This window comes from Schistocerca piceifrons, chromosome 11, assembly GCF_021461385.2.
Source record: "Schistocerca piceifrons isolate TAMUIC-IGC-003096 chromosome 11, iqSchPice1.1, whole genome shotgun sequence".
NCBI classification, from domain to species: domain Eukaryota; kingdom Metazoa; phylum Arthropoda; class Insecta; order Orthoptera; family Acrididae; genus Schistocerca; species Schistocerca piceifrons.
In genome coordinates this window covers 108,488,807-108,504,547 of record NC_060148.1, presented here as the reverse complement: position 1 = coordinate 108,504,547, position 15,741 = coordinate 108,488,807, and positions in this window count along the sequence as shown.

The following is a 15,741-nucleotide window of genomic DNA, read 5'->3' as shown; positions in this document are numbered from 1 at the left end:
GGAGCATTAAATTTTGCATCGAATTATTACGTAAATGCCAATATCGGTGTAGCCATCTGGCTGCATTTCTAGCAACTTGTCTAAAAAATCGTCTTCAACTCCTGTAACTCAAAAATGCCTACTCCAAATGGAAAACGTAATCAAAGTTGTAGAACATCAAATTTCATGTTACGAAAGCAGTTTTAGGTACTATAAATTATTCATACTAGAAACCAAAGGTATCTATTTTTCTTTTTTGCAAGTTATTCAATAAAATGAGTTTCCAGTGGGAAGACGGTTCTCTAATGAGCACATATGTGTTTCTATGTACATCTTTTCATGTTTCTTCATTCGTGTGTATTTTTATCCATTTTTATGCATCGCTTTATTGGTGATAGTGGATTCCTAAAATGAAAACCAAGTACATAGTAATGGCCAGTATGAGTTTACGTACGAGTAATACACAAGTAAGTACAAATTGCAACGTAACCTTCCAATACTGGTGGTTGTATAAGTCCACCTAAGTAGGTAGATTACCGTCGCTTTTGACATGTCCTACCGCTCCAGCAAGCTACCGTCTGCAGTAAATGGTTTCTTAAATTCGTGTGATCCACGAAATTACTGGCCCCTCCGAGTTATTGCTGGGTATTAATAATTTCTAGCGGAAGGTTTTAACGAACCGGTAGAAATTTGAACGCAATGGATAACGCATTTTTTCAACCACTACAGAAGGCACCTATACAGGGCTTAATAGGCAGTATATAGCTTTTATTTGCTTTCATGACCCACAATTCGACTGTGGTACTGACTGCCACCTATTCTTTATGATGGACGGAGTAAATAATCAGTTGAGGGTAGAGATTAATTGATATTTATGTAATACCGATGGTATTTCAACAACTAGTCGTGTTTCTCTTGATATGTACATCATCGAAACCGGTCTCTAGTTAACATGCTTCAGTTTCGCCACGTAATTATGAAATGGGACAGATGAGCGCAGACCTGGCTTCAATGTAATTTTATACAACCGCACAGTTATACCTAAACCCTCGGTTATTACGTTCAGTTACTATAGATTACTCAGAAAAAGTTCCGCAAAGACAATACAAGCAAAACTAGGTCAGGGTGGAAGAGTATTTCGCAAATCTTAATCAAATCAGTGGACATTAAAATCCGATACTTTTCCTAGTGGCACAAGTATTTTACCTAACGCACAACATCGCCAACAAATCAACTCGTTATGGGGTTGCAGAAGAAACATCACTTCAATGCTGTTCAACCCACATGGCCAAGTTTCAGTAGCCAACAGAAACCCAGAAAAATATTGACCCACACAATTATTCCTTCCTATTTTACACTCGCTCACTATTGTATGATTATTCATCGTGTACAATATATTTGCAGACCGAAACTACAATTTATCAATGCGGCGGTTGCTCCAACCGACCACGTGGCGCGAAAGCAAGTTCACAAAGAAAACATATGGAAAATAAATAAAAACCCCCAAAATATTACTGTAAATGGAAGAGTAGATTAAAATACATTGAATGAGTGAATTTCCGTTAAGCACAGAGCAGTAACGTGACCGTGAGCTTAAGGCACATGGTGCGTTGCCTGAACAAGGCACTGACGCAAGGCCTACTGAAATTCGAGTAAATTAAGAAAATCCATTCTCTTATGGGGTTCGGTGGTAATCTCGCACCTGATTTCAACATCTGGACTTCATTACAGAGCAGATTTAGGACAATCTAATACCTATGTTAACATTACCAAGACGAGAGCTGCGTCTCCATGTCTGTCCGGCACCACGACCCAGGAACAAGCGCTCTTCCAACCGAATTCGCCTAACCGTTCCGCTTACAAACGTGGTGGGGGTGGCGCGCCAACCTGACAGAGCCAATACGAGCACCTACGTGTCATCTTTGCCCTGACCTGCAAACTTAGTCTCTGCTAAACTTGTTCACGCTTGGGGGGTTGGTACTACCCTAAGCCAGAACGAGCATTCATGCAGTGTTACAATATGTGCCTAAAGCTTTCTGCTAGTTCACACACTCACTCATTTATACCGTCCAGGCCGCACAAAGGAAAGGAAAATGGGAAACTTGGTACATAACAGAAAAAAATTCAATAAATAACCCTGTTTAGTCCATTCTCTCCTTTCGGACACCAGCTGAGGTATTACCTGCAAGAGAAGAAACTCTTGCTAATAATTTCTGCGTGCTAGCAATTTATTAAAACATTGGAACCGTTCAACAAGTTCCGTTTCATCACTCGGGTATCATCGAAGAAAATGGACTTGGGGCTGTCTTTCCGATGGAACGACAGTCCAGAACATTTTTCAATTGATGCCACGGGGAGGAGACCCTAATCTCCACGCTGCACCAATCGGTTTCATATATATATATTTAACATGCTATGCTAGGCACTGTTCAAAGTACAACATTTGACAGTGAGTCTGACAAGACCACACAAAATAATATCATTGACACAGTGACAATTGCAACAAATATTCTCAGCATTGCGAATGTTCTATAAGTGACATCATCTCAGGTAATTAATCTCAATTATAAAATACAGATGGGTACGTATTATGCAAACACAATGAATTATTGCAACAAATATTCAGAGCATCCTTCAAAGTTTTAGTAATGATATCACCTTAAGTAATTAATCACAATTGTACAATACAGATGGAAACAAACTTAATTGTTTTAACTCCCTGTGAACTGGAACACTAATGACAAGGGGGGCAGTTAATGATTCTCAACAGGCATCACAGAAGTTCTGTCCTAAATATTAAAATGAGTAAATATTCACGTAATTACAGATACTAATAAACACACATAAAGGAAACACTCTTAGTTATGTCAAGACACTATGAGATGAAACATTTGTAGCAAGGGTGGCAGTTACTGTTTAACAACACATCAAAAATGAATAAACAATCACTTAATAAAAATATATCGTCTTTAGGGGCTACAAGACATTTTCTATTATTCGTCTTATCAGAAACTCTAATAAAAACTCTAATTTCAGTTCCATTAGTTATTGAGTCTGCTAGCCTCTCACTAAACCCTTAATAAAGCATTCTCTTTAGTGATTGCAATAAAGCTACGTGGGCTATGAAAGCAATGTTATGAACAATTATATTGGCACAAATAGCTCACAAAACAATATCCCTTTACACATGTCTTAGGTCCAGTTAAAATCAAGTATCTTATCTCTGCTACACCGAGGCTTATGGCCGCCTTGTCATGACACACACTTAATTCTGGCCAGACAGGATTGAGAGAAACATTGTCGGCCTAGGTTCTGATTAACTCATTAGGCGTACATCTTGCTTTGGGTCAGAAAATTTACCCGATCTTACGTCCCCAGTTTCAGGCTGGTAGATGACAGACTAACGACATGCACCTTACTATACTTCTAACTTTAGAGATAATACTTTATGTTGAAGCCAATGGTCCTCTCCTTTTCCTCTCTGCTGAGAATCCGCTACGAAGTCATCAAAGAAGGATACACTAATGACACGACTAACGTAGGACAAGAAACATTTTATACATCTTACTCAACATATTGACATGAATAAGATACAAGATTCTCTCTTGAGTGGCATGATACAGAAACACTTGAAAGAAGGGGCTAGCTCTCTGGTTAGGTCGGTTATCACTGGCACTTCCTACACTTCAGTAGTCACGCGGCACTGTTAAGTCACACGCACACAATCTAGGGTTATCGTCGGGGAGGGCTTTCTTCCAAAGTAACTTGGGGGGTAGCCTATTACACTCTGCCGAGTCTCATTCCTCACACGCTGTCTCCTTAAGTTTTATTGCGCCCAGATCAATTGTCTTCTGCGAAATTCTGATGGCAAGCTAGTCGTCCGTTGGCAGTGAACACACTGTTAAAGCGGTTGCCTTTGTTGTCCTGCAAGCACCATGACTAGTGGAATGGGTTGGACTAAAGGTACAGCAGTTCCCGTAAGCCCACTTAAATCACCTGTCATACACTCTTTCTGAACGTTTGTGTCCCTTTATGGCTTGAAGTCTTCCTACTGTCCTCATTCAACCGCTAAATTATTTCGTGGCAGGTTTACTAGCGTTTACTGTCTTAACTTTCAGTGGTGAACAGTTCGTAGCTCTCTGAGCAGGCACCGCGTCGGTGTCTACACCTCAACGTCATGGATCACTGAAAATGCAAGCGAAGTTCATCACGACACACTTTTCTTAGTTAAATATCGGTGGGTCCTTGTCCTCTTTACGTCAAAACCTATCACGGATCACGAAAAGTGCTAGTGAAGTTCATCGTGATACCATCTAAATATCGGCGAGGTTACGTTCTCTTTGAGTCCGAAACCTATCACGGATCAGTAAAACTGCTAGTGTAGTTGATCACGATCTAATTAAATATCGGCGAGTATATGCCCTATTTCTAAGTCCAAAAGTTCTCCTTCATTTCCGTGTCCATAGTCACTACAGGGGTTACTTATGAGACTAGGAGCCTTCAGTCTGTACCCCATCATCTCTTGGCTCTGGAAACAAACCAAACAGCAACCTACTTCACTTGACAAGTTCGGTCACGCTAATGGCTTCTGCTAAAGTCCTTACGACCGCCGCCTCTTGCATCCAGTCGTAACGGCATGCGAGTCGCCGCCTGACAAGATGCGCCGGAGCGATAACATCAGGGCCTCTTTCAAAAGGCGTTACTGTGCGGAAGACGTTTTATAAAAATTGCTAGCCTATTTTTTGGCTACAGGTGATTTACTTCTCTCTGACAACTGTTATATTCTTATGGCTACTTCCTTAGATACCAATCATATTTGAGTGCCCATAAAGGAGCAACCCTTCTGTCTCGATTGTGGAGTAGGGCAGGTATCTTGGGTTTTGGGGATTGTTATGTAAACCACTACACCACCACCACGATCTACCTCTCTATCTTCCTTCCTTCTTGCATGCTCGCATTTCCAAACTACTCGAGTATTACTGCAGACATTCATATGTCACCACAACGTTTTAGATATTCCTTTCACCATCCAAATTTTCTAATCTACTATTATGAGAGATCGTTAGCAGTACTGACAGACAGCTAGAAGCATTATCCCAACGTTTTTTTTTTTTTTTGTTCCTTTAACACACAGGCAAAGCCAACACTGGCGACGTAACTGCTCATCCATTAGGTATGACCAGTTTAGCACACCATGAAACACTGAGTAGCTAGTTAAACATGACAATAAAAAACATAGAATAAAGGTTCATTGGAACGATACCACCTGGAGTTATTACCTCTCATTACAGTTTCATGCTTTACCCGACTCAGATGTTTCCTCTCCGTTTTGTCAAGTTCAGTCCGCCAAGAACAAGTTACGGCTGTTTTTTACATGGAAAAGACTCACAGAACATTACACCAACAACTTTGGGTCATCACATCAGTCCTCTTTACTCGCAATTTCATCTGAGGCCATTCTAATCAGCATCTCGTCCCTTTTAGTGCTGTTTATTCCCTGGGAACAAACATTCAAGCACAGAAACCGCATACCACATACTAATACTTATAAATCTAAGGACACACTTTACATCTTATATCTAGAGTGTCATCATCTTACGTCAAGGAGATGACTGCAACCGGTACTCCCTCCTGTTACCTATCTGGGGCTTCCTCTTCATTCAGTCGTGCCTTCATTCCTCTGGGTGGTTTACCTCCAGGAACCTTAACTTGCCTCCGTCTGATTATCCTTGCTACGGTGTGTCACATACTCCTTACCAAGTTCAGCTCGCTCTCGGGGTCTCTCAAAGTCACCACCGCGTAAGTCAGTAACACTTTATAGCGCTGCGTCTCTGCACAACACTAAAACACAAATACCACAACCACACAAAAAAATTCGGTGCCTTTTGCAACCGACAACTGGTCCCATCGCTACCTTGGCGCGAGCCATTACTTCCACATAAGCGCATCTATGGCGCGTTTCCCCATCAATATACTTTGCAAAGGTCTACCTTTCCCAACGTAACTACACTCCTGGAAATGGAAAAAAGAACACATTGACACCGGTGTGTCAGACCCACCATACTTGCTCCGGACACTGCGAGAGGGCTGTACAAGCAATGATCACACGCACGCCACAGCGGACACACCAGGAACCGCGGTGTTGGCCGTCGAATGGCGCTAGCTGCGCAGCATTTGTGCACCGCCGCCGTCAGTGTCAGCCAGTTTGCCGTGGCATACGGAGCTCCATCGCAGTCTTTAACACTGGTAGCATGCCGCGACAGCGTGGACGTGAACCGTATGTGCAGTTGACGGACTTTGAGCGAGGGCGTATAGTGGGCATGCGGGAGGCCGGGTGGACGTACCGCCAAATTGCTCAACACGTGGGGCGTGAGGTCTCCACAGTACATCGATGTTGTCGCCAGTGGTCGGCGGAAGGTGCACGTGCCCGTCGACCTGGGACCGGACCGCAGCGACGCACGGATGCACGCCAAGACCGTAGGATCCTACGCAGTGCCGTAGGGGACCGCACCGCCACTTCCCAGCAAATTAGGGACACTGTTGCTCCTGGGGTATCGGCGAGGACCATTCGCAACCGTCTCCATGAAGCTGGGCTACGGTCCCGCACACCGTTAGGCCGTCTTCCGCTCACGCCCCAACATCGTGCAGCCCGCCTCCAGTGGTGTCGCGACAGGCGTGGATGGAGGGACGAATGGAGACGTGTCGTCTTCAGCGATGAGAGTCGCTTCTGCCTTGATGCCAATGATGGTCGTATGCGTGTTTGGCGCCGTGCAGGTGAGCGCCACAATCAGGACTGCATACGACCGAGGCACACAGGGCCAATACCCGGCATCATGGTGTGGGGAGTGATCTCCTACACTGGCCGTACACCACTGGTGATCGTCGAGGGGACACTGAATAGTGCACGGTACATCCAAACCGTCATCGAACCCATCGATCTACCATTCCTAGACCGGCAAGGGAACTTGCTGTTCCAACAGGACAATGCACGTCCGCATGTATCCCGTGCCACCCAAAGTGCTCTAGAAGGTGTAAGTCAACTACCCTGGCCAGCAAGATCTCCGGATCTGTCCCCCATTGAGCATGTTTGGGACTGGATGAAGCGTCGTCTCACGCGGTCTGCACGTCCAGCACGAACGCTGGTCCAACTGAGGCGCCAAGTGGAAATGGCATGGCAAGCCGTTCCACAGGACTACATCTAGCATCTCTACGATCGTCTCCATGGGAGAATAGCAGCCTGCATTGCTGCGAAAGGTGGATATACACTGTACTAGTGCCGACATTGTGCATGCTCTGTTGCCTGTGTCTATGTGCCTGTGGTTCTGTCAGTGTGATCATGTGATGTATCTGACCCCAGAAATGTGTCAATAAAGTTTCCCCTTCCTGGGACAATGAATTCACGGTGTTCTTATTTCAATTTCCAGGAGTGTACTTCTCGTTTCCCTTACGAGTGATCCTCGCTTCTCCAGAGCAAATCACCACCATAGCGTACGAATATCTTCCTTCGACACTCGTTTTTTCCACTTAGCTTCTAGCTTATGACCAGGCAAAAACAGCAAGAAGAGTACCAAATCCATTGCTTAAGATGTTGTGGAGTACTATGATTACACTAAACTAAATGGTTGCCTGTAAACAATGACCCTCCTGTCCCCTGTTCTTACTCTATCCATTTTTTGACGTTGGATATGTGGTGCAACCCTCTTGGCTTACGAGACCAGACAGTTTCGATTTCACTGGCGTTCTGATGTGCGACACGTCTCACCCTAAAGGGTCCTGAATACACGTTGAAAAACTTACTGCTAATATGCCGGTGTCTTTTGGATAATCTATGAGTCCTCACGAGAACCTTATCGCCAATTTCCAGTACTAATTATCTAATGCGTCCCTTTTGTTGCCTTTTTCTACTTAACGCCTCCTTCCTGATATTTGCAATTGCTAACTTTACCACTACCCTGTGTCGTTGCCGCCTTTCTGGTGACCAATCTACCAGTTCCCTTATTCTGTTGGGAGGTGCCTGATTCTTCAGGACCAATGTTGGACTGAGCTTCATCGTCCCGTATGGATTTCGTTCAGGATTCCTTGGAAGTCTGCCAGATATTGATCCCCTGTTTTCGCGTTCCGTATCACCGCGGGATTTACGTGGCTCCTCTGGCCTCCCGCCTACTGCGTGCCGTGAATTCTGCTCGTTACGACGGCACCGCTCTTCCCTAGGGCGTCCCCAGCCTCTGCTGCGTTGTCGCGGGCTCCAAGAGGCGCGCCCACGCTTGTCATGCCCACGACCGTGATTATTATTACCGGAAAACTGAGGTCTCCAACTCTGGTTGTGCCTTCGCCCGAGATTCTCGTCGCGGTTTCCTTCAAACCTAACGGCGTTTTGCTGCTCACCTGTATTTCTTTCAGTACCCAACTCTTGCAGCAGGTTCTGAGAGCCACTAACTTCGTCCATGCCTCTTCCCGCAATTGTAATTTCTTTACGCAGTTTGCTCGGGAGTTTAGTAAGACAGATTCTATTGAGTTCCTTAGGATCATACGGTGCGTCAAGCAAGTGATTGCTCTCGACCATGTCTTTGTAGTACTCTACCGGGTGCCTGAACGTACTGTCTACGTAGTTCTCTTGCGTTAAGTTGCCCAATTTCACCCGCTCTTGCATGCTCCGAGACCAGAACTCGCTGAGGAAAGCCGCCTTAAAGTCCTCGTACGTTCGACAGTCCTTAAGCATTATTTGTAATCGCGGTAGCCGCTTCACCTCTCAGGTGGCTGCACGCGAATTTTATTCTTAGCACTTCTCCCCAGGAGCGAGGCAGCGAGTGTTCAAACTGATTGAGCCGCATCGAGGGCGCTACGTCGTGGTTCGGGTCGGGGAAAAGAAAATAAGATTGCACTGAGACGAAGTGTCTCCTGCATTCTTCCTCGTCAGTATCAAAATTCATACCATGATCAGTCGTCCGAGTAGGCGGCTCCGGATTACGCCTTAAATTACCGAATCTCTCTTCAAAATCACGGTATTCCTCTTCTTCTCTACGTCTACGTTCACTGCTGGAACTTTCTGCTCCCCTAGCCGCATTACTAACAGAATTACTGCCGTTGGCGCTTTGATTTTCCTGCAGCTTATTATGCAGGTCAGCTATCATGTCCCGATTGCATTTGTTAATATCCGCCTGCACCCTTTTAAACTGCAGAAGTGACTGAATTTCTGCGGATTCCGCGACAGGTGCTGGCCGTGTCCTGTCCGAGTCCGTTCCATTATTCAGCGCGATATTCTCTACCGCACCCGTCTGGACGCCTACCTGGTTGATGACCTCATCAATCCCGTCTGCTCGCGCCGTTAGCTGCTCACGTGAGCGGCCACCTGTTCGCTCATACGAGCAACCACTTCCCTCTGTTCCGTGCAGACGCTCTTCTATACTTCTCTAACTTGCGACTCGGAAGGAAGCACTATTTTTCGCAGGGACAGATCACTTTCAAGCACTGTGACCCGTTTTCGAGTCTGCTTGTGGCCTCGCTGACTTCGGTTTGCACAGACTGTATCCCCTTTAACATGGAGTCAGCCAGTGCCTGGTTTCCAGCAGTGGCTGTTTCGACTCGGGTTTCTAACGCTTCTAGGCGTTCCTGTTGGTGCGCTAGCATGCGTTCTTGTTCGTCGAAACGGCTATTAATAGCGCCTATCTGTTCATCTAATTTTCTTGTTAGTTCCTTGCTTAATGCCTTATTTGAGCAATTAATCTGTAAGGTCAAATTATATTATAACGCCTTGTTTGAGTCTAGTAGTGCCTTATTTGAGTCTTCTAACGCCTTATGTACCCTCTTCTGATCATCGGCTTGCTGCTTCATGAATTGCAAAACACTTGCTAGCAGTGGGTTCTCGTGGCCCGTATTTCCCGCGCTAGCCTGTGCTGTGAGACTTGGCTCGGATGCACATTCCTGAGTCGCACCCTCACTCGCGCTGGCGGCTTCCGAGGTCGCCTCCGCACTGCCTGCCTGGGGCCCGAGTCCCGCTACGAACGCACTGGGCTCCACTGTTTGTCCGTGGCCCGCGGTCAGCTCGCCCCGGTTTGGTACTCCGCACCAGCCGGCAATCCCTGCGTGCTGCACACACCACCGTTTTCGTCGTGCAACGTATCCATCTCTGCTATGCTTTTCGCGCGCACTCTAGTAATAATCTAACTCATTACCTATGTTTACGGTTTTAATCACTGTCCCCTACACACTATACAACGTACAATAAAATAACCCAGAAATATCTAATTAACCGATCTCATGTACCAAAACATCCGTAAATTCAACAATAGGCCAAGACACAACAAAATCAGCAGAGCACAACATAGATAGAAGCAACGCTCTGTTCAGCACAAGCAGAATTGTGCTCCACTATACAAGAAAAAATATTATTATTTCATTCAATTTTGTTAATTTAATGCAACCTAATTACTGATCAAAAGGACCTGTGACTCGATATCCAGGCGGGGTCGCCACGTGCAACATAACCTTCTAGTACTGGTGGTGGTAAAAGTCTACCTACGTAGGTAGATTACCGTCGCTTTGACATGTCCTACCGCTCCTGCAAGCTACCATCTGTAGTAAATGGTTTCTTGTGGTCCACGAAATTACTGGCCCCTGCGAGTTATTGCTGGGTATTAATAATTTCTAGCGGAAGGTTTTAACGAACCGGTAGAAATTTGAACGCAACGGATAACGCATTTTTTAACCACTACAAAAGGCACCTATACAGCGCTTAATAGGCAGTATATAGTTTTTATTTGCTTTCATGACCCACAATTCGACTGTGGTACTGACTGCCACCTATTCTTTATGATGGACGGAGTAAATAATCAGTCGAGGGTAGAGATTAATTGATATTTATGCAATACCGATTTTATTTCAACAACTAGTCGTGTTTCTCTTGATATGTACATCATCAAAACCGGTCTCTAGTTAACATGCTTCAGTTTCGCCACGTAATTATGAAATGGGACAGATGAGCGCAGACCTGGCTTCAATGTAATTTTATACAACCGCACAATTATACCCAAACCCTCGGGTATTACATTCAGTTGCTATAGATTACTCAGAACAAGTTCCGCAAAGACAATACAAGCAAAACTAGGTCAGTGTGGAAGAGTATTTCGCAAATTTTTATCAAGTCAGTGGCCATTAAAATCCGATACTTTTCCTAGTGGCACGAGTATTTTACTTAACGCACAACATCGCCAACAAATCACATCGCTATGGGGGTGCACAAGAAACATCACCGCAGCGCAGTTCAACCCACATGGCCAAGTTTCAGTAGCCAACAGAAACCCAGAAAAATATGGACACACACGATTATTCCTTCCCTATTTTACACTCGCTCACTATCCTATGATTATTCATCGTGTACAATATATTTTCAGACCGAAACTACAATTTATCAATGCGGCGGTTGCTCCAACCGACCACGTGGCGCGAAAGCAAATTCACAAAGAAAACATATGGAAAATAAATAAAAATCCCCAAAACATTACTGTAAATGGAAGAGCAGATTAAAATACATTGAATGAGTGAATTTCCGTTAAGCACAGAGCAGTAACGTGACCGTGAGCTTAAGGCACATGGTGCGTTGCCTGAACAAGGCACTGACGCAAGGCCTACTGAAATTCGAGTAAATTAAGAAAATCCATTCCCTTATGCTGTTCAGTGGTAATCTCGCACCTGATTTCAACATCTGGACTTCATTACAGAGCAGATTTGAGACAATCTAATACCTATGTTAACATTACCAAAACGGGAGCTGCGTCTCCATGTCTGTCCCGCACCACGACCCAGGAACAAGTGCTCTTCCAACCGAATTCGCCTAACAGTTCCGCTCACAAACGTGGTGGGGGTAGCGCGCCAACCTGACAGAGCCAGTACGCGCGCCTACGTGTCATCTTTGCCCTGACCTGCAAACTTGGTCTCTGCTAAACTTGTTCGCACTTGGGGGGTTGGTACTACCCTAAGCCAGGACGACCATTCGTGCAGTGTTACAATCTGTGCCTAAAGCTTTCTGCTAGTTCACACATTCACTCATTTATACCGTCCAGGCCGCACTAGGGAAAAGAAAATGGGAAACGTGGTACACAACATAAAAAAATTCAATAAATAACACTGTTTAGTCCGTTCTATCCTTTTGGACACCAGTTATTACCTGCAAGAGAAGAAACTCTTGCTAATAATTTCTGCATGCTAGCAATTTAATAAAACATTGGAACGGTACGACAAGTTCCGTTTCAATAGGAACAATGATACATTTCCGGAAGTCTGTCGGTATCTCTCCTGTGTTATAGATGGACCTAATACGTTTAAGCAGCATCATTTTCGTGCTGTCACCAACGTTCTTTATTAGTTCTGCAGGGATGTCATCAATACCCATTTCTTTGTTGTCTCGTAGTTCTTTTAGAGCTCTGTAAAATTCTTCTTGCAGAATGGCTTCTCCCTTGTCACCTTCATCTTCTTGCTCTTCTCTTCCTATTACTTCCTCGGAAAGAGGTGTTCCGGCGTACAACTCCTCTATGTATTCTTTCCATCTCTTCACTAAGTCTTCACCAAACAGCAGTTTCCCCTCTTTATTTTCTATTGTGCCTAAGAGTGTTGTTTTACGTTTGTTAAAAAGCTGATTTGCCTTTCTGTAGGCTAAATCAGTTTCTTCCGTTTTGCATATTTTCTTCCACTTCCCTGCACATTTCTGTAGAGTGAAAATTTCATTCCAGAAACGTCCCCCAGGCTGTGGCTAAGCCATGTCTCCGCAATATCCTTTCTTTCAGGAGCGGTAGTTCTGCAAGGTTCGCAGGAGACCTTCTGTAAAGTTTAGAAGGTAGGAGACGAGGTACACCCAGAAGTAAAGCTGTGAGGACGGATCGTGAGCCGTGCTTGGGTAGCTCAGATGGTAGAGCACTTGCCCTTGAAAGGCAAAGGTCGCGAGTTCGTGTCTCGGTGCGGCACACAGTTTTAATCTGCCAGGAAGTTTCAAATTTTCTTTTGCTTTCCTAGATTCTCTATTAACTAAATTCCTTAGTCTTCTGTATTCAGCTTTTCTTTGTTCATCAGTTGCATTTTTGTATAATCTCCTGTTTTCTATAAGCCCAATAATAATACAGGTAGTGCTTCATTAAAAAAAAGAAACAGAAAAACAGGGGATACTGGTAGTGGTCAAAATCACATATACTTGTCCGCAATTGCAAGTCAAACCCTGATACATGAAATCAGCCCCTTGAGTATGGAGCATCCAAACTGACAACGTACAGACAACTGTTTGGATGTCTACCACCAGTGCTGGTGCTATGGTAATGAACTGCTAACTGGTTTTCATCAGTCATTTTTAGCCTACCATGCAGTCTCATTACCATTCTACATTTTGTTTGACCAGTACTTAATTAACAGCTAGTTGTCTCGTCGTTTCCAGTGCAAGAAACCGCCTGCTCTAATCCAATAGTTTCTGAGTCGCTGAGTTACTTTTCTGTGATGGACATTTCTATTGGTAATTCCACACCTCTGTGTGATTGGCTGTTAAGAGGCGGTTAACTAGATTATGCGATCAAAAGTATCAAGATACCTGGCTGAAAATGACGTACAAGTTCTTGGCACTAGTCATCGCTAATACTGGAATTCAAAATGGTGTTGGCCCACCCTTAGCCTTGATGACAGCTTCCAGTCTCGCAGGCAGGTGCTGGAAGGTTTCTTGCGGAATGCAGCCCATTCTTCACGGAGTTCTGCGCTGAGGAAAGGTAGTGACGTGGGTCGGTGAGGCCTGGAACGACGTCAGCGATCCACAACATCCCAAAGGTGTTGCATAGGGTTCAGGTCAGGACTCCGTGTAGGCTAGACCATTGCACGAATGTTACCGTCGTGAACCACTCCGCCACAGACCGCGCATTATGAACAGGTGCTCGATGGTGGCGAAAGGTGCAATCGCCATCCCCGAATTGCTCTTCAACAGTGAGAAGCAAAGAGGTGCTTAAGTCATCAGTGCAGGCCTTTGCTGTGAGAGTACCACGCAAAACAACAAGGGGTGCAAGCCTCCCCTCCCGCCATGAAAAGCCCGACCACACCGTAACACCACCGCCTCCGAATTTTACTGCTGGCACTGCACACTCTGACAGATGTTCACCGGGCATTCGCCATACCCACTCCCTGCCATCAGATCGCCAGATTGTGTACTGTGATTCGTTACTCCACACAACGTTTTTCCACCGTTCAATCGTCATATGTTTACGCTCCTCACACCGAGCGAGGCCTCGTTTGGCATTTACCGGCGTGATGTTTGGCTTGTGAGTAGCCGCTCGACCGTGAAATCCAAGTTTTATCACCTCTGACCTAACTGTCATAGTACTTGCAGTGGATCCCGGTGCAGTTCGGAATTCCTGGTGACTGTCTGGACAGATGCCTGCCTATTACACATCACGACCCTCTTCAACTGTCCGTGGTCTCTGTCAGTCAACAGACGAGGTCGACCTGTACGCTTTTGTGCTGTACGCGTCCCTTTGCGTTCCAAAACATTGAACTTAGGGATGTTTAGGAGAGTGGAAATCTCGCGTACAGACGTATGACACAAGTGACATCTGTCACCTGACCATATTCGAAGTTCGTGAGTTCCGCTGATACGGAGTAGCTGGCGGTAGGTAGCAGCACGCTGCACCTAATATGAGAAACGAATGTTTTTGGGGGTGTCCGGATACTTTTGGTCACATGGTGTAGCAGCGCTGGCCCGCCGCGGGACCGAATGATGTCATCTGGAACAAGGGGCCGGCGCCACGTTTGAAGCTGCCGCTCCCGTCTCTCTGAAAACGTCGAGCGCCCACCGTTGTTTTCTCTCAACATACAGTGCCCGCCGCCACGCCCTGACAACTGTGTTCCCCTCGTCTCTTTTAAAACTGTTGCTGTCCACTCTAATCTCATTCAAAAAATGGTTCAAATGGCTCTGAGCACTATGGGACTTAACTTCTGAGGTCATCAGTCCCCTAGAACTGAGAACTACTTAAACCTAACCAACCTAAGGACATCACACACATCCATGCCGGAGGCAGGACTCGAACCTGCGACCGTAGCGGTCGCGCGGCTCCAGACTGAAGCGCCTAGAACCGGTCGGCCACTCGGCCGGCTAATCTCATTCATCTCTTTTATAACGGAATCCCAGTATGTTGACGCGTGAGCTAGGGCTCTCGTGTTTTCGAACTGTAGTTCACGTCCGTTTTCCAAGTAAAGGTCAGTTATGGTCAACTTGACAAGCTCCCTTTGTTTAATATCTTATGCTCAGTACAACGCTCTGCAACTGTGAATTGTTTGACGCATGTAAATGCTGCCACATTTACAAGGAACGCCGCACATACTGGGCACATGAACAGCTGTGCTGTCTTTAAGGGGGTAGGACGTCAAACGGCCCGACTTGTAACAGGAGAGGCTCCACAGGACATTTTATTCAGAAATCACACTCATAGCAGTGGAAGTTCAAAAACATAACAAAATAATTTTCTTTTTACATGTGGAATTTCAACATTTTTCACCCACTATTGGCTGCATTTGTTGCTATAGGTATACTTTTCTTCATAAGTAAGAGAGATTCTACTATGAATTTGGCACAGCATACAAACCATACTTACAGCTGTATGAAGCTCTAGAGTTTACTTAATTTATGAAAAAATGAGTAAACTGTTACATTTTAAACTTTATGTTTGGATAAAAAATCTAATTTTATTGTCAATTATCTCAGTTTTTACCAGAGTTTTTATAGATTTGGAAAATTCTAGATTT